Raw genomic sequence first — 24,874 nt, forward strand, 5'->3', positions numbered from 1 at the left:
ACTTTTTTTCTTGAAAATTTTACAAAAGAACTGCAACTAGTAATAACAGGAAGTAAACATTTTCACGCTGAGTCGTTGAAGCCTTGTGGATAACAAACTACTAAGTGTTTCGCTCCTTCGCAACCCCAGAGCCGTCGACTTAGCTGTGAACGACAGTAAATTAAATGCCCCGGGTGAGGATCGAACTCACGACCTTAAGATTATGAGACTTACGCGCTGCCTACTGCGCTACCGAGGCTGGCGAACGCCACACCTTCTGGAATCTTGCTAAGTACCGAATACCAGTGGTACAGAGTCTGCACTCCCTGGCTCATTTTTTCTGTTGCTACACGTGCATTCCCGGCGCGGCAGGCAACTTGCGATGTTAGGCCAACGCCAGTATGTACAATAGCACGCAAGAGTCCAAACGAGCAGTCGTGCGCGCTGCATGATTGCTTCTTTCCACACGGAATCCCGCGGTTCATTCTCATGGCTCACGCAGTTCGAGTGCGAAAGACACGCAGCACCACTATCGGAGAAAAAACAAAACGATGCATCGGCCGGGAATCGAACATGGGCCGCCCGCGTGGCAGGCGAGCATTCTACCACTGAACCACCGATGCTCAGCTAGTTCACAGCTTCCTGGTGCTTTCCGCGGCAGACGTCTGAGGGGAAAGTGGGACTGCCGTCCAGCGCCGTCGCATCCTCTCGAGAGAATGCTACAGACGCTGAATCCTGCACTGCACTGCTTAAAAATGATCGTCTAAGTACTCTTGCGGCGCACGCACGCGACGACTCTTGCCAAAGGCCGCGAAACGTGCCTAGAGACGCTGCCTGGATGAGCTCGCCTACCCCGTAACGCGCCTACAGCTACGACCACCTTCAGGCGCCGCCGACAGGCGGGAAGCAGACACAGCGCGGCTCGCGAGGCGCGCGACGGAACTGTGCGGTGGTGGTGTAATGGTCAGCATAGTTGCTTTCCAAGCAGTTGATCCGGGTTCGATTCCCGGCCACCGCTGCAGGCTTTTACTTTTGCGTATGAGTACTTTTGCCACGCGTCCTTAAATTAATGTTTCTTTGCCCATCTTACTCGCTGCACGCCACCCTCTAGCGTGTGCGTCGATTCCCCTTGAGTCTCGACTTGTCTCGACTTTGCTCAGCTGACGCGAGAGCTGACGCTCTCCAATCGGCCTATATCAAAAGGACAAGCACGCGAAACGACTGAGAGAGGTATGGCGAGGCGGGCACAACATTACTTATGCCTCGAGTAAATACCTGCTGCCTGTTATCATGTATTGTCTGATTTTACATGTTCTGTCAGACAAATTCAGTTTTATTACTAGTAGATTTCTTTTTTTTTTCTTTGTTGAAAATTTTACAACACGCTCCTTCATTTCACTGTGGCCGCACGGCGCGACTTGGCATACCGAGAGGCAAAACGTGGCGCCAGTGCCCTTGACCGAATAGCGCTGCAGCTCCGAAACCGAAGAGGAAAGAGAAATACGAATTGAAACTGTCGACAGTGCCCTATGTTCGCAGGCGGTCACCCGCCCAAGCACTGACAACGCCCGACGTCGCGCAGTTGTGGTGATCGGACGAGAAACTGTGTGTTCAGCGTGCTGTGACCAGTGAAATGTTTTAGCGCGTCCCGACAAGTCGCGTTCGGGTCCCCTATCAGCTCCCACACAATGTGACGATTTCTTTGTCACCATACTTCCACGGGGAAATCGGCGTTGCCTTTTTGAAACAGTAAAATCGTAGTGGCCCGTGGGGGGATCGAACCCACGACCTTCGCGCTATTAGCACGACGCTCTAACCAACTGAGCTAACGGGCCTCGGTACAGACAGTCTCCCATTGCTTTGCGGGAATTGCTCTGCGTATTGCCATGTAACATTTCTATGGCAGCAATCCAACAGTGGACCAGCGTCTCTTCTCCCTCTATGCCGCTGCTCGTAGTAATTTCGTTGCGTGCCCGTTTCTCTCGACTGTTGTCAGCTGACGTTTACGAACCAGTAGCTATAATGCGAGGAGGACGTGAAACAGCATTTCGCACGGTCAAAACTTGTCGTGATTTGTTCCGAAAAAATTCCATTCCGGTACCGGGAATCGAACCCGGGCCTCCTGGGTGAAAGCCAGGTATCCTAGCCACTAGACCACACCGGACGTGCACATCGTTCTCCGGGTTTACACCCCCTCCACTCGCTTTCCGTGTCGCACTTTCCCTGTTTGCGAGCATCTTCTCGCGCATGGCAAAAGTCTCAGTCCATTTCTTTTGGCCTCGTTGTTACAGGGGTAGGAGGAAAAGCAAAGCTGTAAGTAGTAATATTTATTTACTTATTTCGCAAGTAAAGACCTGCTGCCTGTCATTATATAGCAGGTCATACATTGTGTGACTTTACATGTTATATCATACGAAATTCAGTTTTATTACTAGTACTTTTTTTCTTGAAAATTTTACAAAAGAACTGCATCTAGTAATAACAGGAAGTAAACATTTTCACGCTGAGTCGTTGAAGCCTTGTGGATAACAAACTACTAAGTGTTTCGCTCCTTCGCAACCCCAGAGCCGTCGACTTAGCTGTGAACGACAGTAAATTAAATGCCCCGGGTGAGGATCGAACTCACGACCTTAAGATTATGAGACTTACGCGCTGCCTACTGCGCTACCGAGGCTGGCGAACGCCACACCTTCTGGAATCTTGCTAAGTACCGAATACCAGTGGTACAGAGTCTGCACTCCCTGGCTCATTTTTTCTGTTGCTACACGTGCATTCCCGGCGCGGCAGGCAACTTGCGATGTTAGGCCAACGCCAGTATGTACAATAGCACGCAAGAGTCCAAACGAGCAGTCGTGCGCGCTGCATGATTGCTTCTTTCCACACGGAATCCCGCGGTTCATTCTCATGGCTCACGCAGTTCGAGTGCGAAAGACACGCAGCACCACTATCGGAGAAAAAACAAAACGATGCATCGGCCGGGAATCGAACATGGGCCGCCCGCGTGGCAGGCGAGCATTCTACCACTGAACCACCGATGCTCAGCTAGTTCACAGCTTCCTGGTGCTTTCCGCGGCAGACGTCTGAGGGGAAAGTGGGACTGCCGTCCAGCGCCGTCGCATCCTCTCGAGAGAATGCTACAGACGCTGAATCCTGCACTGCACTGCTTAAAAATGATCGTCTAAGTACTCTTGCGGCGCACGCACGCGACGACTCTTGCCAAAGGCCGCGAAACGTGCCTAGAGACGCTGCCTGGATGAGCTCGCCTACCCCGTAACGCGCCTACAGCTACGACCACCTTCAGGCGCCGCCGACAGGCGGGAAGCAGACACAGCGCGGCTCGCGAGGCGCGCGACGGAACTGTGCGGTGGTGGTGTAATGGTCAGCATAGTTGCTTTCCAAGCAGTTGATCCGGGTTCGATTCCCGGCCACCGCTGCAGGCTTTTACTTTTGCGTATGAGTACTTTTGCCACGCGTCCTTAAATTAATGTTTCTTTGCCCATCTTACTCGCTGCACGCCACCCTCTAGCGTGTGCGTCGATTCCCCTTGAGTCTCGACTTGTCTCGACTTTGCTCAGCTGACGCGAGAGCTGACGCTCTCCAATCGGCCTATATCAAAAGGACAAGCACGCGAAACGACTGAGAGAGGTATGGCGAGGCGGGCACAACATTACTTATGCCTCGAGTAAATACCTGCTGCCTGTTATCATGTATTGTCTGATTTTACATGTTCTGTCAGACAAATTCAGTTTTATTACTAGTAGATTTCTTTTTTTTTTCTTTGTTGAAAATTTTACAACACGCTCCTTCATTTCACTGTGGCCGCACGGCGCGACTTGGCATACCGAGAGGCAAAACGTGGCGCCAGTGCCCTTGACCGAATAGCGCTGCAGCTCCGAAACCGAAGAGGAAAGAGAAATACGAATTGAAACTGTCGACAGTGCCCTATGTTCGCAGGCGGTCACCCGCCCAAGCACTGACAACGCCCGACGTCGCGCAGTTGTGGTGATCGGACGAGAAACTGTGTGTTCAGCGTGCTGTGACCAGTGAAATGTTTTAGCGCGTCCCGACAAGTCGCGTTCGGGTCCCCTATCAGCTCCCACACAATGTGACGATTTCTTTGTCACCATACTTCCACGGGGAAATCGGCGTTGCCTTTTTGAAACAGTAAAATCGTAGTGGCCCGTGGGGGGATCGAACCCACGACCTTCGCGCTATTAGCACGACGCTCTAACCAACTGAGCTAACGGGCCTCGGTACAGACAGTCTCCCATTGCTTTGCGGGAATTGCTCTGCGTATTGCCATGTAACATTTCTATGGCAGCAATCCAACAGTGGACCAGCGTCTCTTCTCCCTCTATGCCGCTGCTCGTAGTAATTTCGTTGCGTGCCCGTTTCTCTCGACTGTTGTCAGCTGACGTTTACGAACCAGTAGCTATAATGCGAGGAGGACGTGAAACAGCATTTCGCACGGTCAAAACTTGTCGTGATTTGTTCCGAAAAAATTCCATTCCGGTACCGGGAATCGAACCCGGGCCTCCTGGGTGAAAGCCAGGTATCCTAGCCACTAGACCACACCGGACGTGCACATCGTTCTCCGGGTTTACACCCCCTCCACTCGCTTTCCGTGTCGCACTTTCCCTGTTTGCGAGCATCTTCTCGCGCATGGCAAAAGTCTCAGTCCATTTCTTTTGGCCTCGTTGTTACAGGGGTAGGAGGAAAAGCAAAGCTGTAAGTAGTAATATTTATTTACTTATTTCGCAAGTAAAGACCTGCTGCCTGTCATTATATAGCAGGTCATACATTGTGTGACTTTACATGTTATATCATACGAAATTCAGTTTTATTACTAGTACTTTTTTTCTTGAAAATTTTACAAAAGAACTGCAACTAGTAATAACAGGAAGTAAACATTTTCACGCTGAGTCGTTGAAGCCTTGTGGATAACAAACTACTAAGTGTTTCGCTCCTTCGCAACCCCAGAGCCGTCGACTTAGCTGTGAACGACAGTAAATTAAATGCCCCGGGTGAGGATCGAACTCACGACCTTAAGATTATGAGACTTACGCGCTGCCTACTGCGCTACCGAGGCTGGCGAACGCCACACCTTCTGGAATCTTGCTAAGTACCGAATACCAGTGGTACAGAGTCTGCACTCCCTGGCTCATTTTTTCTGTTGCTACACGTGCATTCCCGGCGCGGCAGGCAACTTGCGATGTTAGGCCAACGCCAGTATGTACAATAGCACGCAAGAGTCCAAACGAGCAGTCGTGCGCGCTGCATGATTGCTTCTTTCCACACGGAATCCCGCGGTTCATTCTCATGGCTCACGCAGTTCGAGTGCGAAAGACACGCAGCACCACTATCGGAGAAAAAACAAAACGATGCATCGGCCGGGAATCGAACATGGGCCGCCCGCGTGGCAGGCGAGCATTCTACCACTGAACCACCGATGCTCAGCTAGTTCACAGCTTCCTGGTGCTTTCCGCGGCAGACGTCTGAGGGGAAAGTGGGACTGCCGTCCAGCGCCGTCGCATCCTCTCGAGAGAATGCTACAGACGCTGAATCCTGCACTGCACTGCTTAAAAATGATCGTCTAAGTACTCTTGCGGCGCACGCACGCGACGACTCTTGCCAAAGGCCGCGAAACGTGCCTAGAGACGCTGCCTGGATGAGCTCGCCTACCCCGTAACGCGCCTACAGCTACGACCACCTTCAGGCGCCGCCGACAGGCGGGAAGCAGACACAGCGCGGCTCGCGAGGCGCGCGACAGAACTGTGCGGTGGTGGTGTAATGGTCAGCATAGTTGCTTTCCAAGCAGTTGATCCGGGTTCGATTCCCGGCCACCGCTGCAGGCTTTTACTTTTGCGTATGAGTACTTTTGCCACGCGTCCTTAAATTAATGTTTCTTTGCCCATCTTACTCGCTGCACGCCACCCTCTAGCGTGTGCGTCGATTCCCCTTGAGTCTCGACTTGTCTCGACTTTGCTCAGCTGACGCGAGAGCTGACGCTCTCCAATCGGCCTATATCAAAAGGACAAGCACGCGAAACGACTGAGAGAGGTATGGCGAGGCGGGCACAACATTACTTATGCCTCGAGTAAATACCTGCTGCCTGTTATCATGTATTGTCTGATTTTACATGTTCTGTCAGACAAATTCAGTTTTATTACTAGTAGATTTCTTTTTTTTTTCTTTGTTGAAAATTTTACAACACGCTCCTTCATTTCACTGTGGCCGCACGGCGCGACTTGGCATACCGAGAGGCAAAACGTGGCGCCAGTGCCCTTGACCGAATAGCGCTGCAGCTCCGAAACCGAAGAGGAAAGAGAAATACGAATTGAAACTGTCGACAGTGCCCTATGTTCGCAGGCGGTCACCCGCCCAAGCACTGACAACGCCCGACGTCGCGCAGTTGTGGTGATCGGACGAGAAACTGTGTGTTCAGCGTGCTGTGACCAGTGAAATGTTTTAGCGCGTCCCGACAAGTCGCGTTCGGGTCCCCTATCAGCTCCCACACAATGTGACGATTTCTTTGTCACCATACTTCCACGGGGAAATCGGCGTTGCCTTTTTGAAACAGTAAAATCGTAGTGGCCCGTGGGGGGATCGAACCCACGACCTTCGCGCTATTAGCACGACGCTCTAACCAACTGAGCTAACGGGCCTCGGTACAGACAGTCTCCCATTGCTTTGCGGGAATTGCTCTGCGTATTGCCATGTAACATTTCTATGGCAGCAATCCAACAGTGGACCAGCGTCTCTTCTCCCTCTATGCCGCTGCTCGTAGTAATTTCGTTGCGTGCCCGTTTCTCTCGACTGTTGTCAGCTGACGTTTACGAACCAGTAGCTATAATGCGAGGAGGACGTGAAACAGCATTTCGCACGGTCAAAACTTGTCGTGATTTGTTCCGAAAAAATTCCATTCCGGTACCGGGAATCGAACCCGGGCCTCCTGGGTGAAAGCCAGGTATCCTAGCCACTAGACCACACCGGACGTGCACATCGTTCTCCGGGTTTACACCCCCTCCACTCGCTTTCCGTGTCGCACTTTCCCTGTTTGCGAGCATCTTCTCGCGCATGGCAAAAGTCTCAGTCCATTTCTTTTGGCCTCGTTGTTACAGGGGTAGGAGGAAAAGCAAAGCTGTAAGTAGTAATATTTATTTACTTATTTCGCAAGTAAAGACCTGCTGCCTGTCATTATATAGCAGGTCATACATTGTGTGACTTTACATGTTATATCATACGAAATTCAGTTTTATTACTAGTACTTTTTTTCTTGAAAATTTTACAAAAGAACTGCAACTAGTAATAACAGGAAGTAAACATTTTCACGCTGAGTCGTTGAAGCCTTGTGGATAACAAACTACTAAGTGTTTCGCTCCTTCGCAACCCCAGAGCCGTCGACTTAGCTGTGAACGACAGTAAATTAAATGCCCCGGGTGAGGATCGAACTCACGACCTTAAGATTATGAGACTTACGCGCTGCCTACTGCGCTACCGAGGCTGGCGAACGCCACACCTTCTGGAATCTTGCTAAGTACCGAATACCAGTGGTACAGAGTCTGCACTCCCTGGCTCATTTTTTCTGTTGCTACACGTGCATTCCCGGCGCGGCAGGCAACTTGCGATGTTAGGCCAACGCCAGTATGTACAATAGCACGCAAGAGTCCAAACGAGCAGTCGTGCGCGCTGCATGATTGCTTCTTTCCACACGGAATCCCGCGGTTCATTCTCATGGCTCACGCAGTTCGAGTGCGAAAGACACGCAGCACCACTATCGGAGAAAAAACAAAACGATGCATCGGCCGGGAATCGAACATGGGCCGCCCGCGTGGCAGGCGAGCATTCTACCACTGAACCACCGATGCTCAGCTAGTTCACAGCTTCCTGGTGCTTTCCGCGGCAGACGTCTGAGGGGAAAGTGGGACTGCCGTCCAGCGCCGTCGCATCCTCTCGAGAGAATGCTACAGACGCTGAATCCTGCACTGCACTGCTTAAAAATGATCGTCTAAGTACTCTTGCGGCGCACGCACGCGACGACTCTTGCCAAAGGCCGCGAAACGTGCCTAGAGACGCTGCCTGGATGAGCTCGCCTACCCCGTAACGCGCCTACAGCTACGACCACCTTCAGGCGCCGCCGACAGGCGGGAAGCAGACACAGCGCGGCTCGCGAGGCGCGCGACGGAACTGTGCGGTGGTGGTGTAATGGTCAGCATAGTTGCTTTCCAAGCAGTTGATCCGGGTTCGATTCCCGGCCACCGCTGCAGGCTTTTACTTTTGCGTATGAGTACTTTTGCCACGCGTCCTTAAATTAATGTTTCTTTGCCCATCTTACTCGCTGCACGCCACCCTCTAGCGTGTGCGTCGATTCCCCTTGAGTCTCGACTTGTCTCGACTTTGCTCAGCTGACGCGAGAGCTGACGCTCTCCAATCGGCCTATATCAAAAGGACAAGCACGCGAAACGACTGAGAGAGGTATGGCGAGGCGGGCACAACATTACTTATGCCTCGAGTAAATACCTGCTGCCTGTTATCATGTATTGTCTGATTTTACATGTTCTGTCAGACAAATTCAGTTTTATTACTAGTAGATTTCTTTTTTTTTTCTTTGTTGAAAATTTTACAACACGCTCCTTCATTTCACTGTGGCCGCACGGCGCGACTTGGCATACCGAGAGGCAAAACGTGGCGCCAGTGCCCTTGACCGAATAGCGCTGCAGCTCCGAAACCGAAGAGGAAAGAGAAATACGAATTGAAACTGTCGACAGTGCCCTATGTTCGCAGGCGGTCACCCGCCCAAGCACTGACAACGCCCGACGTCGCGCAGTTGTGGTGATCGGACGAGAAACTGTGTGTTCAGCGTGCTGTGACCAGTGAAATGTTTTAGCGCGTCCCGACAAGTCGCGTTCGGGTCCCCTATCAGCTCCCACACAATGTGACGATTTCTTTGTCACCATACTTCCACGGGGAAATCGGCGTTGCCTTTTTGAAACAGTAAAATCGTAGTGGCCCGTGGGGGGATCGAACCCACGACCTTCGCGCTATTAGCACGACGCTCTAACCAACTGAGCTAACGGGCCTCGGTACAGACAGTCTCCCATTGCTTTGCGGGAATTGCTCTGCGTATTGCCATGTAACATTTCTATGGCAGCAATCCAACAGTGGACCAGCGTCTCTTCTCCCTCTATGCCGCTGCTCGTAGTAATTTCGTTGCGTGCCCGTTTCTCTCGACTGTTGTCAGCTGACGTTTACGAACCAGTAGCTATAATGCGAGGAGGACGTGAAACAGCATTTCGCACGGTCAAAACTTGTCGTGATTTGTTCCGAAAAAATTCCATTCCGGTACCGGGAATCGAACCCGGGCCTCCTGGGTGAAAGCCAGGTATCCTAGCCACTAGACCACACCGGACGTGCACATCGTTCTCCGGGTTTACACCCCCTCCACTCGCTTTCCGTGTCGCACTTTCCCTGTTTGCGAGCATCTTCTCGCGCATGGCAAAAGTCTCAGTCCATTTCTTTTGGCCTCGTTGTTACAGGGGTAGGAGGAAAAGCAAAGCTGTAAGTAGTAATATTTATTTACTTATTTCGCAAGTAAAGACCTGCTGCCTGTCATTATATAGCAGGTCATACATTGTGTGACTTTACATGTTATATCATACGAAATTCAGTTTTATTACTAGTACTTTTTTTCTTGAAAATTTTACAAAAGAACTGCAACTAGTAATAACAGGAAGTAAACATTTTCACGCTGAGTCGTTGAAGCCTTGTGGATAACAAACTACTAAGTGTTTCGCTCCTTCGCAACCCCAGAGCCGTCGACTTAGCTGTGAACGACAGTAAATTAAATGCCCCGGGTGAGGATCGAACTCACGACCTTAAGATTATGAGACTTACGCGCTGCCTACTGCGCTACCGAGGCTGGCGAACGCCACACCTTCTGGAATCTTGCTAAGTACCGAATACCAGTGGTACAGAGTCTGCACTCCCTGGCTCATTTTTTCTGTTGCTACACGTGCATTCCCGGCGCGGCAGGCAACTTGCGATGTTAGGCCAACGCCAGTATGTACAATAGCACGCAAGAGTCCAAACGAGCAGTCGTGCGCGCTGCATGATTGCTTCTTTCCACACGGAATCCCGCGGTTCATTCTCATGGCTCACGCAGTTCGAGTGCGAAAGACACGCAGCACCACTATCGGAGAAAAAACAAAACGATGCATCGGCCGGGAATCGAACATGGGCCGCCCGCGTGGCAGGCGAGCATTCTACCACTGAACCACCGATGCTCAGCTAGTTCACAGCTTCCTGGTGCTTTCCGCGGCAGACGTCTGAGGGGAAAGTGGGACTGCCGTCCAGCGCCGTCGCATCCTCTCGAGAGAATGCTACAGACGCTGAATCCTGCACTGCACTGCTTAAAAATGATCGTCTAAGTACTCTTGCGGCGCACGCACGCGACGACTCTTGCCAAAGGCCGCGAAACGTGCCTAGAGACGCTGCCTGGATGAGCTCGCCTACCCCGTAACGCGCCTACAGCTACGACCACCTTCAGGCGCCGCCGACAGGCGGGAAGCAGACACAGCGCGGCTCGCGAGGCGCGCGACGGAACTGTGCGGTGGTGGTGTAATGGTCAGCATAGTTGCTTTCCAAGCAGTTGATCCGGGTTCGATTCCCGGCCACCGCTGCAGGCTTTTACTTTTGCGTATGAGTACTTTTGCCACGCGTCCTTAAATTAATGTTTCTTTGCCCATCTTACTCGCTGCACGCCACCCTCTAGCGTGTGCGTCGATTCCCCTTGAGTCTCGACTTGTCTCGACTTTGCTCAGCTGACGCGAGAGCTGACGCTCTCCAATCGGCCTATATCAAAAGGACAAGCACGCGAAACGACTGAGAGAGGTATGGCGAGGCGGGCACAACATTACTTATGCCTCGAGTAAATACCTGCTGCCTGTTATCATGTATTGTCTGATTTTACATGTTCTGTCAGACAAATTCAGTTTTATTACTAGTAGATTTCTTTTTTTTTTCTTTGTTGAAAATTTTACAACACGCTCCTTCATTTCACTGTGGCCGCACGGCGCGACTTGGCATACCGAGAGGCAAAACGTGGCGCCAGTGCCCTTGACCGAATAGCGCTGCAGCTCCGAAACCGAAGAGGAAAGAGAAATACGAATTGAAACTGTCGACAGTGCCCTATGTTCGCAGGCGGTCACCCGCCCAAGCACTGACAACGCCCGACGTCGCGCAGTTGTGGTGATCGGACGAGAAACTGTGTGTTCAGCGTGCTGTGACCAGTGAAATGTTTTAGCGCGTCCCGACAAGTCGCGTTCGGGTCCCCTATCAGCTCCCACACAATGTGACGATTTCTTTGTCACCATACTTCCACGGGGAAATCGGCGTTGCCTTTTTGAAACAGTAAAATCGTAGTGGCCCGTGGGGGGATCGAACCCACGACCTTCGCGCTATTAGCACGACGCTCTAACCAACTGAGCTAACGGGCCTCGGTACAGACAGTCTCCCATTGCTTTGCGGGAATTGCTCTGCGTATTGCCATGTAACATTTCTATGGCAGCAATCCAACAGTGGACCAGCGTCTCGTCTCCCTCTATGCCGCTGCTCGTAGTAATTTCGTTGCGTGCCCGTTTCTCTCGACTGTTGTCAGCTGACGTTTACGAACCAGTAGCTATAATGCGAGGAGGACGTGAAACAGCATTTCGCACGGTCAAAACTTGTCGTGATTTGTTCCGAAAAAATTCCATTCCGGTACCGGGAATCGAACCCGGGCCTCCTGGGTGAAAGCCAGGTATCCTAGCCACTAGACCACACCGGACGTGCACATCGTTCTCCGGGTTTACACCCCCTCCACTCGCTTTCCGTGTCGCACTTTCCCTGTTTGCGAGCATCTTCTCGCGCATGGCAAAAGTCTCAGTCCATTTCTTTTGGCCTCGTTGTTACAGGGGTAGGAGGAAAAGCAAAGCTGTAAGTAGTAATATTTATTTACTTATTTCGCAAGTAAAGACCTGCTGCCTGTCATTATATAGCAGGTCATACATTGTGTGACTTTACATGTTATATCATACGAAATTCAGTTTTATTACTAGTACTTTTTTTCTTGAAAATTTTACAAAAGAACTGCAACTAGTAATAACAGGAAGTAAACATTTTCACGCTGAGTCGTTGAAGCCTTGTGGATAACAAACTACTAAGTGTTTCGCTCCTTCGCAACCCCAGAGCCGTCGACTTAGCTGTGAACGACAGTAAATTAAATGCCCCGGGTGAGGATCGAACTCACGACCTTAAGATTATGAGACTTACGCGCTGCCTACTGCGCTACCGAGGCTGGCGAACGCCACACCTTCTGGAATCTTGCTAAGTACCGAATACCAGTGGTACAGAGTCTGCACTCCCTGGCTCATTTTTTCTGTTGCTACACGTGCATTCCCGGCGCGGCAGGCAACTTGCGATGTTAGGCCGACGCCAGTATGTACAATAGCACGCAAGAGTCCAAACGAGCAGTCGTGCGCGCTGCATGATTGCTTCTTTCCACACGGAATCCCGCGGTTCATTCTCATGGCTCACGCAGTTCGAGTGCGAAAGACACGCAGCACCACTATCGGAGAAAAAACAAAACGATGCATCGGCCGGGAATCGAACATGGGCCGCCCGCGTGGCAGGCGAGCATTCTACCACTGAACCACCGATGCTCAGCTAGTTCACAGCTTCCTGGTGCTTTCCGCGGCAGACGTCTGAGGGGAAAGTGGGACTGCCGTCCAGCGCCGTCGCATCCTCTCGAGAGAATGCTACAGACGCTGAATCCTGCACTGCACTGCTTAAAAATGATCGTCTAAGTACTCTTGCGGCGCACGCACGCGACGACTCTTGCCAAAGGCCGCGAAACGTGCCTAGAGACGCTGCCTGGATGAGCTCGCCTACCCCGTAACGCGCCTACAGCTACGACCACCTTCAGGCGCCGCCGACAGGCGGGAAGCAGACACAGCGCGGCTCGCGAGGCGCGCGACGGAACTGTGCGGTGGTGGTGTAATGGTCAGCATAGTTGCTTTCCAAGCAGTTGATCCGGGTTCGATTCCCGGCCACCGCTGCAGGCTTTTACTTTTGCGTATGAGTACTTTTGCCACGCGTCCTTAAATTAATGTTTCTTTGCCCATCTTACTCGCTGCACGCCACCCTCTAGCGTGTGCGTCGATTCCCCTTGAGTCTCGACTTGTCTCGACTTTGCTCAGCTGACGCGAGAGCTGACGCTCTCCAATCGGCCTATATCAAAAGGACAAGCACGCGAAACGACTGAGAGAGGTATGGCGAGGCGGGCACAACATTACTTATGCCTCGAGTAAATACCTGCTGCCTGTTATCATGTATTGTCTGATTTTACATGTTCTGTCAGACAAATTCAGTTTTATTACTAGTAGATTTCTTTTTTTTTTCTTTGTTGAAAATTTTACAACACGCTCCTTCATTTCACTGTGGCCGCACGGCGCGACTTGGCATACCGAGAGGCAAAACGTGGCGCCAGTGCCCTTGACCGAATAGCGCTGCAGCTCCGAAACCGAAGAGGAAAGAGAAATACGAATTGAAACTGTCGACAGTGCCCTATGTTCGCAGGCGGTCACCCGCCCAAGCACTGACAACGCCCGACGTCGCGCAGTTGTGGTGATCGGACGAGAAACTGTGTGTTCAGCGTGCTGTGACCAGTGAAATGTTTTAGCGCGTCCCGACAAGTCGCGTTCGGGTCCCCTATCAGCTCCCACACAATGTGACGATTTCTTTGTCACCATACTTCCCCGGGGAAATCGGCGTTGCCTTTTTGAAACAGTAAAATCGTAGTGGCCCGTGGGGGGATCGAACCCACGACCTTCGCGCTATTAGCACGACGCTCTAACCAACTGAGCTAACGGGCCTCGGTACAGACAGTCTCCCATTGCTTTGCGGGAATTGCTCTGCGTATTGCCATGTAACATTTCTATGGCAGCAATCCAACAGTGGACCAGCGTCTCTTCTCCCTCTATGCCGCTGCTCGTAGTAATTTCGTTGCGTGCCCGTTTCTCTCGACTGTTGTCAGCTGACGTTTACGAACCAGTAGCTATAATGCGAGGAGGACGTGAAACAGCATTTCGCACGGTCAAAACTTGTCGTGATTTGTTCCGAAAAAATTCCATTCCGGTACCGGGAATCGAACCCGGGCCTCCTGGGTGAAAGCCAGGTATCCTAGCCACTAGACCACACCGGACGTGCACATCGTTCTCCGGGTTTACACCCCCTCCACTCGCTTTCCGTGTCGCACTTTCCCTGTTTGCGAGCATCTTCTCGCGCATGGCAAAAGTCTCAGTCCATTTCTTTTGGCCTCGTTGTTACAGGGGTAGGAGGAAAAGCAAAGCTGTAAGTAGTAATATTTATTTACTTATTTCGCAAGTAAAGACCTGCTGCCTGTCATTATATAGCAGGTCATACATTGTGTGACTTTACATGTTATATCATACGAAATTCAGTTTTATTACTAGTACTTTTTTTCTTGAAAATTTTACAAAAGAACTGCAACTAGTAATAACAGGAAGTAAACATTTTCACGCTGAGTCGTTGAAGCCTTGTGGATAACAAACTACTAAGTGTTTCGCTCCTTCGCAACCCCAGAGCCGTCGACTTAGCTGTGAACGACAGTAAATTAAATGCCCCGGGTGAGGATCGAACTCACGACCTTAAGATTATGAGACTTACGCGCTGCCTACTGCGCTACCGAGGCTGGCGAACGCCACACCTTCTGGAATCTTGCTAAGTACCGAATACCAGTGGTACAGAGTCTGCACTCCCTGGCTCATTTTTTCTGTTGCTACACGTGCATTCCCGGCGCGGCAGGCAACTTGCGATGTTAGGCCAACGCCAGTATGTACAATAGCACGCAAGAGTCCAAACGAGCAGTCGTGCGCGCTGCATGATTGCTTCTTTCCACACGGAATCCCGCGGTTCATTCTCATGGCTCACGCAGTTCGAGTGCGAAAGACACGCAGCACCACTATCGGAGAAAAAACAAAACGATGCATCGGCCGGGAATCGAACATGGGCCGCCCGCGTGGCAGGCGAGCATTCTACCACTGAACCACCGATGCTCAGCTAGTTCACAGCTTCCTGGTGCTTTCCGCGGCAGACGTCTGAGGGGAAAGTGGGACTGCCGTCCAGCGCCGTCGCATCCTCTCGAGAGAATGCTACAGACGCTGAATCCTGCACTGCACTGCTTAAAAATGATCGTCTAAGTACTCTTGCGGCGCACGCACGCGACGACTCTTGCCAAAGGCCGCGAAACGTGCCTAGAGACGCTGCCTGGATGAGCTCGCCTACCCCGTAACGCGCCTACAGCTACGACCACCTTCAGGCGCCGCCGACAGGCGGGAAGCAGACACAGCGCGGCTCGCGAGGCGCGCGACGGAACTGTGCGGTGGTGGTGTAATGGTCAGCATAGTTGCTTTCCAAGCAGTTGATCCGGGTTCGATTCCCGGCCACCGCTGCAGGCTTTTACTTTTGCGTATGAGTACTTTTGCCACGCGTCCTTAAATTAATGTTTCTTTGCCCATCTTACTCGCTGCACGCCACCCTCTAGCGTGTGCGTCGATTCCCCTTGAGTCTCGACTTGTCTCGACTTTGCTCAGCTGACGCGAGAGCTGACGCTCTCCAATCGGCCTATATCAAAAGGACAAGCACGCGAAACGACTGAGAGAGGTATGGCGAGGCGGGCACAACATTACTTATGCCTCGAGTAAATACCTGCTGCCTGTTATCATGTATTGTCTGATTTTACATGTTCTGTCAGACAAATTCAGTTTTATTACTAGTAGATTTCTTTTTTTTTTCTTTGTTGAAAATTTTACAACACGCTCCTTCATTTCACTGTGGCCGCACGGCGCGACTTGGCATACCGAGAGGCAAAACGTGGCGCCAGTGCCCTTGACCGAATAGCGCTGCAGCTCCGAAACCGAAGAGGAAAGAGAAATACGAATTGAAACTGTCGACAGTGCCCTATGTTCGCAGGCGGTCACCCGCCCAAGCACTGACAACGCCCGACGTCGCGCAGTTGTGGTGATCGGACGAGAAACTGTGTGTTCAGCGTGCTGTGACCAGTGAAATGTTTTAGCGCGTCCCGACAAGTCGCGTTCGGGTCCCCTATCAGCTCCCACACAATGTGACGATTTCTTTGTCACCATACTTCCCCGGGGAAATCGGCGTTGCCTTTTTGAAACAGTAAAATCGTAGTGGCCCGTGGGGGGATCGAACCCACGACCTTCGCGCTATTAGCACGACGCTCTAACCAACTGAGCTAACGGGCCTCGGTACAGACAGTCTCCCATTGCTTTGCGGGAATTGCTCTGCGTATTGCCATGTAACATTTCTATGGCAGCAATCCAACAGTGGACCAGCGTCTCTTCTCCCTCTATGCCGCTGCTCGTAGTAATTTCGTTGCGTGCCCGTTTCTCTCGACTGTTGTCAGCTGACGTTTACGAACCAGTAGCTATAATGCGAGGAGGACGTGAAACAGCATTTCGCACGGTCAAAACTTGTCGTGATTTGTTCCGAAAAAATTCCATTCCGGTACCGGGAATCGAACCCGGGCCTCCTGGGTGAAAGCCAGGTATCCTAGCCACTAGACCACACCGGACGTGCACATCGTTCTCCGGGTTTACACCCCCTCCACTCGCTTTCCGTGTCGCACTTTCCCTGTTTGCGAGCATCTTCTCGCGCATGGCAAAAGTCTCAGTCCATTTCTTTTGGCCTCGTTGTTACAGGGGTAGGAGGAAAAGCAAAGCTGTAAGTAGTAATATTTATTTACTTATTTCGCAAGTAAAGACCTGCTGCCTGTCATTATATAGCAGGTCATACATTGTGTGACTTTACATGTTATATCATACGAAATTCAGTTTTATTACTAGTACTTTTTTTCTTGAAAATTTTACAAAAGAACTGCAACTAGTAATAACAGGAAGTAAACATTTTCACGCTGAGTCGTTGAAGCCTTGTGGATAACAAACTACTAAGTGTTTCGCTCCTTCGCAACCCCAGAGCCGTCGACTTAGCTGTGAACGACAGTAAATTAAATGCCCCGGGTGAGGATCGAACTCACGACCTTAAGATTATGAGACTTACGCGCTGCCTACTGCGCTACCGAGGCTGGCGAACGCCACACCTTCTGGAATCTTGCTAAGTACCGAATACCAGTGGTACAGAGTCTGCACTCCCTGGCTCATTTTTTCTGTTGCTACACGTGCATTCCCGGCGCGGCAGGCAACTTGCGATGTTAGGCCAACGCCAGTATGTACAATAGCACGCAAGAGTCCAAACGAGCAGTCGTGCGCGCTGCATGATTGCTTCTTTCCACACGGAATCCCGCGGTTCATTCTCATGGCTCACGCAGTTCGAGTGCGAAAGACACGCAGCACCACTATCGGAGAAAAAACAAAACGATGCATCGGCCGGGAATCGAACATGGGCCGCCCGCGTGGCAGGCGAGCATTCTACCACTGAACCACCGATGCTCAGCTAGTTCACAGCTTCCTGGTGCTTTCCGCGGCAGACGTCTGAGGGGAAAGTGGGACTGCCGTCCAGCGCCGTCGCATCCTCTCGAGAGAATGCTACAGACGCTGAATCCTGCACTGCACTGCTTAAAAATGATCGTCTAAGTACTCTTGCGGCGCACGCACGCGACGACTCTTGCCAAAGGCCGCGAAACGTGCCTAGAGACGCTGCCTGGATGAGCTCGCCTACCCCGTAACGCGCCTACAGCTACGACCACCTTCAGGCGCCGCCGACAGGCGGGAAGCAGACACAGCGCGGCTCGCGAGGCGCGCGACGGAACTGTGCGGTGGTGGTGTAATGGTCAGCATAGTTGCTTTCCAAGCAGTTGATCCGGGTTCGATTCCCGGCCACCGCTGCAGGCTTTTACTTTTGCGTATGAGTACTTTTGCCACGCGTCCTTAAATTAATGTTTCTTTGCCCATCTTACTCGCTGCACGCCACCCTCTAGCGTGTGCGTCGATTCCCCTTGAGTCTCGACTTGTCTCGACTTTGCTCAGCTGACGCGAGAGCTGACGCTCTCCAATCGGCCTATATCAAAAGGACAAGCACGCGAAACGACTGAGAGAGGTATGGCGAGGCGGGCACAACATTACTTATGCCTCGAGTAAATACCTGCTGCCTGTTATCATGTATTGTCTGATTTTACATGTTCTGTCAGACAAATTCAGTTTTATTACTAGTAGATTTCTTTTTTTTTTCTTTGTTGAAAATTTTACAACACGCTCCTTCATTTCACTGTGGCCGCACGGCGCGACTTGGCATACCGAGAGGCAAAACGTGGCGCCAGTGCCCTTGACCGAATAGCGCTGCAGCTCCGAAACCGAAGAGGAAAGAGAAATACGAATTGAAACTGTCGACAGTGCCCTATGTTCGCAGGCGGTCACCCGCCCAAGCACTGACAACGCCCGACGTCGCGCAGTTGTGGTGATCGGACGAGAAACTGTGTGTTCAGCGTGCTGTGACCAGTGAAATGTTTTAGCGCGTCCCGACAAGTCGCGTTCGGGTCCCCTATCAGCTCCCACACAATGTGACGATTTCTTTGTCACCATACTTCCACGGGGAAATCGGCGTTGCCTTTTTGAAACAGTAAAATCGTAGTGGCCCGTGGGGGGATCGAACCCACGACCTTCGCGCTATTAGCACGACGCTCTAACCAACTGAGCTAACGGGCCTCGGTACAGACAGTCTCCCATTGCTTTGCGGGAATTGCTCTGCGTATTGCCATGTAACATTTCTATGGCAGCAATCCAACAGTGGACCAGCGTCTCTTCTCCCTCTATGCCGCTGCTCGTAGTAATTTCGTTGCGTGCCCGTTTCTCTCGACTGTTGTCAGCTGACGTTTACGAACCAGTAGCTATAATGCGAGGAGGACGTGAAACAGCATTTCGCACGGTCAAAACTTGTCGTGATTTGTTCCGAAAAAATTCCATTCCGGTACCGGGAATCGAACCCGGGCCTCCTGGGTGAAAGCCAGGTATCCTAGCCACTAGACCACACCGGACGTGCACATCGTTCTCCGGGTTTACACCCCCTCCACTCGCTTTCCGTGTCGCACTTTCCCTGTTTGCGAGCATCTTCTCGCGCATGGCAAAAGTCTCAGTCCATTTCTTTTGGCCTCGTTGTTACAGGGGTAGGAGGAAAAGCAAAGCTGTAAGTAGTAATATTTATTTACTTATTTCGCAAGTAAAGACCTGCTGCCTGTCATTATATAGCAGGTCATACATTGTGTGACTTTACATGTTATATCATACGAAATTCAGTTTTATTACTAGTACTTTTTTTCTTGAAAATTTTACAAAAGAACTGCAACTAGTAATAACAGGAAGTAAACATTTTCACGCTGAGTCGTTGAAGCCTTGTGGATAACAAACTACTAAGTGTTTCGCTCCTTCGCAACCCCAGAGCCGTCGACTTAGCTGTGAACGACAGTAAATTAAATGCCCCGGGTGAGGATCGAACTCACGACCTTAAGATTATGAGACTTACGCGCTGCCTACTGCGCTACCGAGGCTGGCGAACGCCACACCTTCTGGAATCTTGCTAAGTACCGAATACCAGTGGTACAGAGTCTGCACTCCCTGGCTCATTTTTTCTGTTGCTACACGTGCATTCCCGGCGCGGCAGGCAACTTGCGATGTTAGGCCAACGCCAGTATGTACAATAGCACGCAAGAGTCCAAACGAGCAGTCGTGCGCGCTGCATGATTGCTTCTTTCCACACGGAATCCCGCGGTTCATTCTCATGGCTCACGCAGTTCGAGTGCGAAAGACACGCAGCACCACTATCGGAGAAAAAACAAAACGATGCATCGGCCGGGAATCGAACATGGGCCGCCCGCGTGGCAGGCGAGCATTCTACCACTGAACCACCGATGCTCAGCTAGTTCACAGCTTCCTGGTGCTTTCCGCGGCAGACGTCTGAGGGGAAAGTGGGACTGCCGTCCAGCGCCGTCGCATCCTCTCGAGAGAATGCTACAGACGCTGAATCCTGCACTGCACTGCTTAAAAATGATCGTCTAAGTACTCTTGCGGCGCACGCACGCGACGACTCTTGCCAAAGGCCGCGAAACGTGCCTAGAGACGCTGCCTGGATGAGCTCGCCTACCCCGTAACGCGCCTACAGCTACGACCACCTTCAGGCGCCGCCGACAGGCGGGAAGCAGACACAGCGCGGCTCGCGAGGCGCGCGACGGAACTGTGCATGGTGGTGTAATGGTCAGCATAGTTGCTTTCCAAGCAGTTGATCCGGGTTCGATTCCCGGCCACCGCTGCAGGCTTTTACTTTTGCGTATGAGTACTTTTGCCACGCGTCCTTAAATTAATGTTTCTTTGCCCATCTTACTCGCTGCACGCCACCCTCTAGCGTGTGCGTCGATTCCCCTTGAGTCTCGACTTGTCTCGACTTTGCTCAGCTGACGCGAGAGCTGACGCTCTCCAATCGGCCTATATCAAAAGGACAAGCACGCGAAACGACTGAGAGAGGTATGGCGAGGCGGGCACAACATTACTTATGCCTCGAGTAAATACCTGCTGCCTGTTATCATGTATTGTCTGATTTTACATGTTCTGTCAGACAAATTCAGTTTTATTACTAGTAGATTTCTTTTTTTTTTCTTTGTTGAAAATTTTACAACACGCTCCTTCATTTCACTGTGGCCGCACGGCGCGACTTGGCATACCGAGAGGCAAAACGTGGCGCCAGTGCCCTTGACCGAATAGCGCTGCAGCTCCGAAACCGAAGAGGAAAGAGAAATACGAATTGAAACTGTCGACAGTGCCCTATGTTCGCAGGCGGTCACCCGCCCAAGCACTGACAACGCCCGACGTCGCGCAGTTGTGGTGATCGGACGAGAAACTGTGTGTTCAGCGTGCTGTGACCAGTGAAATGTTTTAGCGCGTCCCGACAAGTCGCGTTCGGGTCCCCTATCAGCTCCCACACAATGTGACGATTTCTTTGTCACCATACTTCCACGGGGAAATCGGCGTTGCCTTTTTGAAACAGTAAAATCGTAGTGGCCCGTGGGGGGATCGAACCCACGACCTTCGCGCTATTAGCACGACGCTCTAACCAACTGAGCTAACGGGCCTCGGTACAGACAGTCTCCCATTGCTTTGCGGGAATTGCTCTGCGTATTGCCATGTAACATTTCTATGGCAGCAATCCAACAGTGGACCAGCGTCTCTTCTCCCTCTATGCCGCTGCTCGTAGTAATTTCGTTGCGTGCCCGTTTCTCTCGACTGTTGTCAGCTGACGTTTACGAACCAGTAGCTATAATGCGAGGAGGACGTGAAACAGCATTTCGCACGGTCAAAACTTGTCGTGATTTGTTCCGAAAAAATTCCATTCCGGTACCGGGAATCGAACCCGGGCCTCCTGGGTGAAAGCCAGGTATCCTAGCCACTAGACCACACCGGACGTGCACATCGTTCTCCGGGTTTACACCCCCTCCACTCGCTTTCCGTGTCGCACTTTCCCTGTTTGCGAGCATCTTCTCGCGCATGGCAAAAGTCTCAGTCCATTTCTTTTGGCCTCGTTGTTACAGGGGTAGGAGGAAAAGCAAAGCTGTAAGTAGTAATATTTATTTACTTATTTCGCAAGTAAAGACCTGCTGCCTGTCATTATATAGCAGGTCATACATTGTGTGACTTTACATGTTATATCATACGAAATTCAGTTTTATTACTAGTACTTTTTTTCTTGAAAATTTTACAAAAGAACTGCAACTAGTAATAACAGGAAGTAAACATTTTCACGCTGAGTCGTTGAAGCCTTGTGGATAACAAACTACTAAGTGTTTCGCTCCTTCGCAACCCCAGAGCCGTCGACTTAGCTGTGAACGACAGTAAATTAAATGCCCCGGGTGAGGATCGAACTCACGACCTTAAGATTATGAGACTTACGCGCTGCCTACTGCGCTACCGAGGCTGGCGAACGCCACACCTTCTGGAATCTTGCTAAGTACCGAATACCAGTGGTACAGAGTCTGCACTCCCTGGCTCATTTTTTCTGTTGCTACACGTGCATTCCCGGCGCGGCAGGCAACTTGCGATGTTAGGCCAACGCCAGTATGTACAATAGCACGCAAGAGTCCAAACGAGCAGTCGTGCGCGCTGCATGATTGCTTCTTTCCACACGGAATCCCGCGGTTCATTCTCATGGCTCACGCAGTTCGAGTGCGAAAGACACGCAGCACCACTATCGGAGAAAAAACAAAACGATGCATCGGCCGGGAATCGAACATGGGCCGCCCGCGTGGCAGGCGAGCATTCTACCACTGAACCACCGATGCTCAGCTAGTTCACAGCTTCCTGGTGCTTTCCGCGGCAGACGTCTGAGGGGAAAGTGGGACTGCCGTCCAGCGCCGTCGCATCCTCTCGAGAGAATGCTACAGACGCTGAATCCTGCACTGCACTGCTTAAAAATGATCGTCTAAGTACTCTTGCGGCGCACGCACGCGACGACTCTTGCCAAAGGCCGCGAAACGTGCCTAGAGACGCTGCCTGGATGAGCTCGCCTACCCCGTAACGCGCCTACAGCTACGACCACCTTCAGGCGCCGCCGACAGGCGGGAAGCAGACACAGCGCGGCTCGCGAGGCGCGCGACGGAACTGTGCGGTGGTGGTGTAATGGTCAGCATAGTTGCTTTCCAAGCAGTTGATCCGGGTTCGATTCCCGGCCACCGCTGCAGGCTTTTACTTTTGCGTATGAGTACTTTTGCCACGCGTCCTTAAATTAATGTTTCTTTGCCCATCTTACTCGCTGCACGCCACCCTCTAGCGTGTGCGTCGATTCCCCTTGAGTCTCGACTTGTCTCGACTTTGCTCAGCTGACGCGAGAGCTGACGCTCTCCAATCGGCCTATATCAAAAGGACAAGCACGCGAAACGACTGAGAGAGGTATGGCGAGGCGGGCACAACATTACTTATGCCTCGAGTAAATACCTGCTGCCTGTTATCATGTATTGTCTGATTTTACATGTTCTGTCAGACAAATTCAGTTTTATTACTAGTAGATTTCTTTTTTTTTTCTTTGTTGAAAATTTTACAACACGCTCCTTCATTTCACTGTGGCCGCACGGCGCGACTTGGCATACCGAGAGGCAAAACGTGGCGCCAGTGCCCTTGACCGAATAGCGCTGCAGCTCCGAAACCGAAGAGGAAAGAGAAATACGAATTGAAACTGTCGACAGTGCCCTATGTTCGCAGGCGGTCACCCGCCCAAGCACTGACAACGCCCGACGTCGCGCAGTTGTGGTGATCGGACGAGAAACTGTGTGTTCAGCGTGCTGTGACCAGTGAAATGTTTTAGCGCGTCCCGACAAGTCGCGTTCGGGTCCCCTATCAGCTCCCACACAATGTGACGATTTCTTTGTCACCATACTTCCACGGGGAAATCGGCGTTGCCTTTTTGAAACAGTAAAATCGTAGTGGCCCGTGGGGGGATCGAACCCACGACCTTCGCGCTATTAGCACGACGCTCTAACCAACTGAGCTAACGGGCCTCGGTACAGACAGTCTCCCATTGCTTTGCGGGAATTGCTCTGCGTATTGCCATGTAACATTTCTATGGCAGCAATCCAACAGTGGACCAGCGTCTCTTCTCCCTCTATGCCGCTGCTCGTAGTAATTTCGTTGCGTGCCCGTTTCTCTCGACTGTTGTCAGCTGACGTTTACGAACCAGTAGCTATAATGCGAGGAGGACGTGAAACAGCATTTCGCACGGTCAAAACTTGTCGTGATTTGTTCCGAAAAAATTCCATTCCGGTACCGGGAATCGAACCCGGGCCTCCTGGGTGAAAGCCAGGTATCCTAGCCACTAGACCACACCGGACGTGCACATCGTTCTCCGGGTTTACACCCCCTCCACTCGCTTTCCGTGTCGCACTTTCCCTGTTTGCGAGCATCTTCTCGCGCATGGCAAAAGTCTCAGTCCATTTCTTTTGGCCTCGTTGTTACAGGGGTAGGAGGAAAAGCAAAGCTGTAAGTAGTAATATTTATTTACTTATTTCGCAAGTAAAGACCTGCTGCCTGTCATTATATAGCAGGTCATACATTGTGTGACTTTACATGTTATATCATACGAAATTCAGTTTTATTACTAGTACTTTTTTTCTTGAAAATTTTACAAAAGAACTGCAACTAGTAATAACAGGAAGTAAACATTTTCACGCTGAGTCGTTGAAGCCTTGTGGATAACAAACTACTAAGTGTTTCGCTCCTTCGCAACCCCAGAGCCGTCGACTTAGCTGTGAACGACAGTAAATTAAATGCCCCGGGTGAGGATCGAACTCACGACCTTAAGATTATGAGACTTACGCGCTGCCTACTGCGCTACCGAGGCTGGCGAACGCCACACCTTCTGGAATCTTACTAAGTACCGAATACCAGTGGTACAGAGTCTGCACTCCCTGGCTCATTTTTTCTGTTGCTACACGTGCATTCCCGGCGCGGCAGGCAACTTGCGATGTTAGGCCAACGCCAGTATGTACAATAGCACGCAAGAGTCCAAACGAGCAGTCGTGCGCGCTGCATGATTGCTTCTTTCCACACGGAATCCCGCGGTTCATTCTCATGGCTCACGCAGTTCGAGTGCGAAAGACACGCAGCACCACTATCGGAGAAAAAACAAAACGATGCATCGGCCGGGAATCGAACATGGGCCGCCCGCGCGGCAGGCGAGCATTCTACCACTGAACCACCGATGCTCAGCTAGTTCACAGCTTCCTGGTGCTTTCCGCGGCAGACGTCTGAGGGGAAAGTGGGACTGCCGTCCAGCGCCGTCGCATCCTCTCGAGAGAATGCTACAGACGCTGAATCCTGCACTGCAC

General features: G+C 51.5%; 52 non-coding genes across 52 annotated transcripts; 10 read left to right on the top strand and 42 right to left on the bottom strand.

Moving 5' to 3' along the window:
• Nucleotides 1-165: 165 nt before the first annotated feature.
• Trnam-cau (transfer RNA methionine (anticodon CAU)) lies at nucleotides 166-238 on the bottom strand. The gene has a single exon. It is a non-coding gene; the product is annotated as a tRNA-Met (tRNA).
• Nucleotides 239-531: 293 nt separating this feature from the next.
• On the bottom strand, nucleotides 532-602 carry Trnag-gcc (transfer RNA glycine (anticodon GCC)). Its single transcript has one exon. It is a non-coding gene; the product is annotated as a tRNA-Gly (tRNA).
• A 323-nt stretch (nucleotides 603-925) lies between these two features.
• Nucleotides 926-997, top strand: Trnag-ucc (transfer RNA glycine (anticodon UCC)). Its single transcript has one exon. It is a non-coding gene; the product is annotated as a tRNA-Gly (tRNA).
• Nucleotides 998-1,740: 743 nt separating this feature from the next.
• Nucleotides 1,741-1,814, bottom strand: Trnai-aau (transfer RNA isoleucine (anticodon AAU)). Its single transcript has one exon. It is a non-coding gene; the product is annotated as a tRNA-Ile (tRNA).
• A 257-nt stretch (nucleotides 1,815-2,071) lies between these two features.
• Nucleotides 2,072-2,143, bottom strand: Trnae-uuc (transfer RNA glutamic acid (anticodon UUC)). The gene has a single exon. It is a non-coding gene; the product is annotated as a tRNA-Glu (tRNA).
• Nucleotides 2,144-2,580: 437 nt separating this feature from the next.
• On the bottom strand, nucleotides 2,581-2,653 carry Trnam-cau (transfer RNA methionine (anticodon CAU)). Its single transcript has one exon. It is a non-coding gene; the product is annotated as a tRNA-Met (tRNA).
• Nucleotides 2,654-2,946: 293 nt separating this feature from the next.
• On the bottom strand, nucleotides 2,947-3,017 carry Trnag-gcc (transfer RNA glycine (anticodon GCC)). The gene has a single exon. It is a non-coding gene; the product is annotated as a tRNA-Gly (tRNA).
• Nucleotides 3,018-3,340: 323 nt separating this feature from the next.
• Trnag-ucc (transfer RNA glycine (anticodon UCC)) lies at nucleotides 3,341-3,412 on the top strand. The gene has a single exon. It is a non-coding gene; the product is annotated as a tRNA-Gly (tRNA).
• A 743-nt stretch (nucleotides 3,413-4,155) lies between these two features.
• Trnai-aau (transfer RNA isoleucine (anticodon AAU)) lies at nucleotides 4,156-4,229 on the bottom strand. Its single transcript has one exon. It is a non-coding gene; the product is annotated as a tRNA-Ile (tRNA).
• A 257-nt stretch (nucleotides 4,230-4,486) lies between these two features.
• Trnae-uuc (transfer RNA glutamic acid (anticodon UUC)) lies at nucleotides 4,487-4,558 on the bottom strand. Its single transcript has one exon. It is a non-coding gene; the product is annotated as a tRNA-Glu (tRNA).
• Nucleotides 4,559-4,995: 437 nt separating this feature from the next.
• On the bottom strand, nucleotides 4,996-5,068 carry Trnam-cau (transfer RNA methionine (anticodon CAU)). The gene has a single exon. It is a non-coding gene; the product is annotated as a tRNA-Met (tRNA).
• A 293-nt stretch (nucleotides 5,069-5,361) lies between these two features.
• Trnag-gcc (transfer RNA glycine (anticodon GCC)) lies at nucleotides 5,362-5,432 on the bottom strand. The gene has a single exon. It is a non-coding gene; the product is annotated as a tRNA-Gly (tRNA).
• A 323-nt stretch (nucleotides 5,433-5,755) lies between these two features.
• On the top strand, nucleotides 5,756-5,827 carry Trnag-ucc (transfer RNA glycine (anticodon UCC)). The gene has a single exon. It is a non-coding gene; the product is annotated as a tRNA-Gly (tRNA).
• A 743-nt stretch (nucleotides 5,828-6,570) lies between these two features.
• On the bottom strand, nucleotides 6,571-6,644 carry Trnai-aau (transfer RNA isoleucine (anticodon AAU)). Its single transcript has one exon. It is a non-coding gene; the product is annotated as a tRNA-Ile (tRNA).
• Nucleotides 6,645-6,901: 257 nt separating this feature from the next.
• Trnae-uuc (transfer RNA glutamic acid (anticodon UUC)) lies at nucleotides 6,902-6,973 on the bottom strand. Its single transcript has one exon. It is a non-coding gene; the product is annotated as a tRNA-Glu (tRNA).
• Nucleotides 6,974-7,410: 437 nt separating this feature from the next.
• Nucleotides 7,411-7,483, bottom strand: Trnam-cau (transfer RNA methionine (anticodon CAU)). The gene has a single exon. It is a non-coding gene; the product is annotated as a tRNA-Met (tRNA).
• Nucleotides 7,484-7,776: 293 nt separating this feature from the next.
• Nucleotides 7,777-7,847, bottom strand: Trnag-gcc (transfer RNA glycine (anticodon GCC)). The gene has a single exon. It is a non-coding gene; the product is annotated as a tRNA-Gly (tRNA).
• Nucleotides 7,848-8,170: 323 nt separating this feature from the next.
• Nucleotides 8,171-8,242, top strand: Trnag-ucc (transfer RNA glycine (anticodon UCC)). Its single transcript has one exon. It is a non-coding gene; the product is annotated as a tRNA-Gly (tRNA).
• A 743-nt stretch (nucleotides 8,243-8,985) lies between these two features.
• Nucleotides 8,986-9,059, bottom strand: Trnai-aau (transfer RNA isoleucine (anticodon AAU)). The gene has a single exon. It is a non-coding gene; the product is annotated as a tRNA-Ile (tRNA).
• Nucleotides 9,060-9,316: 257 nt separating this feature from the next.
• Trnae-uuc (transfer RNA glutamic acid (anticodon UUC)) lies at nucleotides 9,317-9,388 on the bottom strand. Its single transcript has one exon. It is a non-coding gene; the product is annotated as a tRNA-Glu (tRNA).
• A 437-nt stretch (nucleotides 9,389-9,825) lies between these two features.
• Trnam-cau (transfer RNA methionine (anticodon CAU)) lies at nucleotides 9,826-9,898 on the bottom strand. Its single transcript has one exon. It is a non-coding gene; the product is annotated as a tRNA-Met (tRNA).
• Nucleotides 9,899-10,191: 293 nt separating this feature from the next.
• On the bottom strand, nucleotides 10,192-10,262 carry Trnag-gcc (transfer RNA glycine (anticodon GCC)). Its single transcript has one exon. It is a non-coding gene; the product is annotated as a tRNA-Gly (tRNA).
• Nucleotides 10,263-10,585: 323 nt separating this feature from the next.
• Trnag-ucc (transfer RNA glycine (anticodon UCC)) lies at nucleotides 10,586-10,657 on the top strand. Its single transcript has one exon. It is a non-coding gene; the product is annotated as a tRNA-Gly (tRNA).
• Nucleotides 10,658-11,400: 743 nt separating this feature from the next.
• On the bottom strand, nucleotides 11,401-11,474 carry Trnai-aau (transfer RNA isoleucine (anticodon AAU)). The gene has a single exon. It is a non-coding gene; the product is annotated as a tRNA-Ile (tRNA).
• Nucleotides 11,475-11,731: 257 nt separating this feature from the next.
• Trnae-uuc (transfer RNA glutamic acid (anticodon UUC)) lies at nucleotides 11,732-11,803 on the bottom strand. The gene has a single exon. It is a non-coding gene; the product is annotated as a tRNA-Glu (tRNA).
• A 437-nt stretch (nucleotides 11,804-12,240) lies between these two features.
• On the bottom strand, nucleotides 12,241-12,313 carry Trnam-cau (transfer RNA methionine (anticodon CAU)). The gene has a single exon. It is a non-coding gene; the product is annotated as a tRNA-Met (tRNA).
• Nucleotides 12,314-12,606: 293 nt separating this feature from the next.
• Nucleotides 12,607-12,677, bottom strand: Trnag-gcc (transfer RNA glycine (anticodon GCC)). Its single transcript has one exon. It is a non-coding gene; the product is annotated as a tRNA-Gly (tRNA).
• A 323-nt stretch (nucleotides 12,678-13,000) lies between these two features.
• On the top strand, nucleotides 13,001-13,072 carry Trnag-ucc (transfer RNA glycine (anticodon UCC)). The gene has a single exon. It is a non-coding gene; the product is annotated as a tRNA-Gly (tRNA).
• A 743-nt stretch (nucleotides 13,073-13,815) lies between these two features.
• On the bottom strand, nucleotides 13,816-13,889 carry Trnai-aau (transfer RNA isoleucine (anticodon AAU)). Its single transcript has one exon. It is a non-coding gene; the product is annotated as a tRNA-Ile (tRNA).
• Nucleotides 13,890-14,146: 257 nt separating this feature from the next.
• On the bottom strand, nucleotides 14,147-14,218 carry Trnae-uuc (transfer RNA glutamic acid (anticodon UUC)). Its single transcript has one exon. It is a non-coding gene; the product is annotated as a tRNA-Glu (tRNA).
• Nucleotides 14,219-14,655: 437 nt separating this feature from the next.
• Trnam-cau (transfer RNA methionine (anticodon CAU)) lies at nucleotides 14,656-14,728 on the bottom strand. The gene has a single exon. It is a non-coding gene; the product is annotated as a tRNA-Met (tRNA).
• A 293-nt stretch (nucleotides 14,729-15,021) lies between these two features.
• Trnag-gcc (transfer RNA glycine (anticodon GCC)) lies at nucleotides 15,022-15,092 on the bottom strand. Its single transcript has one exon. It is a non-coding gene; the product is annotated as a tRNA-Gly (tRNA).
• Nucleotides 15,093-15,415: 323 nt separating this feature from the next.
• Trnag-ucc (transfer RNA glycine (anticodon UCC)) lies at nucleotides 15,416-15,487 on the top strand. Its single transcript has one exon. It is a non-coding gene; the product is annotated as a tRNA-Gly (tRNA).
• Nucleotides 15,488-16,230: 743 nt separating this feature from the next.
• On the bottom strand, nucleotides 16,231-16,304 carry Trnai-aau (transfer RNA isoleucine (anticodon AAU)). The gene has a single exon. It is a non-coding gene; the product is annotated as a tRNA-Ile (tRNA).
• Nucleotides 16,305-16,561: 257 nt separating this feature from the next.
• On the bottom strand, nucleotides 16,562-16,633 carry Trnae-uuc (transfer RNA glutamic acid (anticodon UUC)). Its single transcript has one exon. It is a non-coding gene; the product is annotated as a tRNA-Glu (tRNA).
• A 437-nt stretch (nucleotides 16,634-17,070) lies between these two features.
• Nucleotides 17,071-17,143, bottom strand: Trnam-cau (transfer RNA methionine (anticodon CAU)). Its single transcript has one exon. It is a non-coding gene; the product is annotated as a tRNA-Met (tRNA).
• A 293-nt stretch (nucleotides 17,144-17,436) lies between these two features.
• On the bottom strand, nucleotides 17,437-17,507 carry Trnag-gcc (transfer RNA glycine (anticodon GCC)). The gene has a single exon. It is a non-coding gene; the product is annotated as a tRNA-Gly (tRNA).
• A 323-nt stretch (nucleotides 17,508-17,830) lies between these two features.
• Nucleotides 17,831-17,902, top strand: Trnag-ucc (transfer RNA glycine (anticodon UCC)). Its single transcript has one exon. It is a non-coding gene; the product is annotated as a tRNA-Gly (tRNA).
• Nucleotides 17,903-18,645: 743 nt separating this feature from the next.
• Trnai-aau (transfer RNA isoleucine (anticodon AAU)) lies at nucleotides 18,646-18,719 on the bottom strand. The gene has a single exon. It is a non-coding gene; the product is annotated as a tRNA-Ile (tRNA).
• A 257-nt stretch (nucleotides 18,720-18,976) lies between these two features.
• Trnae-uuc (transfer RNA glutamic acid (anticodon UUC)) lies at nucleotides 18,977-19,048 on the bottom strand. Its single transcript has one exon. It is a non-coding gene; the product is annotated as a tRNA-Glu (tRNA).
• A 437-nt stretch (nucleotides 19,049-19,485) lies between these two features.
• Trnam-cau (transfer RNA methionine (anticodon CAU)) lies at nucleotides 19,486-19,558 on the bottom strand. The gene has a single exon. It is a non-coding gene; the product is annotated as a tRNA-Met (tRNA).
• Nucleotides 19,559-19,851: 293 nt separating this feature from the next.
• Trnag-gcc (transfer RNA glycine (anticodon GCC)) lies at nucleotides 19,852-19,922 on the bottom strand. Its single transcript has one exon. It is a non-coding gene; the product is annotated as a tRNA-Gly (tRNA).
• A 322-nt stretch (nucleotides 19,923-20,244) lies between these two features.
• On the top strand, nucleotides 20,245-20,320 carry Trnag-ucc (transfer RNA glycine (anticodon UCC)). The gene has a single exon. It is a non-coding gene; the product is annotated as a tRNA-Gly (tRNA).
• A 739-nt stretch (nucleotides 20,321-21,059) lies between these two features.
• Nucleotides 21,060-21,133, bottom strand: Trnai-aau (transfer RNA isoleucine (anticodon AAU)). Its single transcript has one exon. It is a non-coding gene; the product is annotated as a tRNA-Ile (tRNA).
• A 257-nt stretch (nucleotides 21,134-21,390) lies between these two features.
• On the bottom strand, nucleotides 21,391-21,462 carry Trnae-uuc (transfer RNA glutamic acid (anticodon UUC)). Its single transcript has one exon. It is a non-coding gene; the product is annotated as a tRNA-Glu (tRNA).
• Nucleotides 21,463-21,899: 437 nt separating this feature from the next.
• Trnam-cau (transfer RNA methionine (anticodon CAU)) lies at nucleotides 21,900-21,972 on the bottom strand. Its single transcript has one exon. It is a non-coding gene; the product is annotated as a tRNA-Met (tRNA).
• A 293-nt stretch (nucleotides 21,973-22,265) lies between these two features.
• On the bottom strand, nucleotides 22,266-22,336 carry Trnag-gcc (transfer RNA glycine (anticodon GCC)). The gene has a single exon. It is a non-coding gene; the product is annotated as a tRNA-Gly (tRNA).
• Nucleotides 22,337-22,659: 323 nt separating this feature from the next.
• Trnag-ucc (transfer RNA glycine (anticodon UCC)) lies at nucleotides 22,660-22,731 on the top strand. Its single transcript has one exon. It is a non-coding gene; the product is annotated as a tRNA-Gly (tRNA).
• Nucleotides 22,732-23,474: 743 nt separating this feature from the next.
• Nucleotides 23,475-23,548, bottom strand: Trnai-aau (transfer RNA isoleucine (anticodon AAU)). Its single transcript has one exon. It is a non-coding gene; the product is annotated as a tRNA-Ile (tRNA).
• A 257-nt stretch (nucleotides 23,549-23,805) lies between these two features.
• Nucleotides 23,806-23,877, bottom strand: Trnae-uuc (transfer RNA glutamic acid (anticodon UUC)). The gene has a single exon. It is a non-coding gene; the product is annotated as a tRNA-Glu (tRNA).
• Nucleotides 23,878-24,314: 437 nt separating this feature from the next.
• Nucleotides 24,315-24,387, bottom strand: Trnam-cau (transfer RNA methionine (anticodon CAU)). Its single transcript has one exon. It is a non-coding gene; the product is annotated as a tRNA-Met (tRNA).
• A 293-nt stretch (nucleotides 24,388-24,680) lies between these two features.
• Nucleotides 24,681-24,751, bottom strand: Trnag-gcc (transfer RNA glycine (anticodon GCC)). The gene has a single exon. It is a non-coding gene; the product is annotated as a tRNA-Gly (tRNA).
• Nucleotides 24,752-24,874: the final 123 nt, after the last annotated feature.

The sequence above is a fragment of the Schistocerca cancellata genome, chromosome 2 (genome assembly GCF_023864275.1).
Source record: "Schistocerca cancellata isolate TAMUIC-IGC-003103 chromosome 2, iqSchCanc2.1, whole genome shotgun sequence".
Taxonomy (NCBI): Eukaryota; Metazoa; Arthropoda; class Insecta; order Orthoptera; family Acrididae; genus Schistocerca; species Schistocerca cancellata.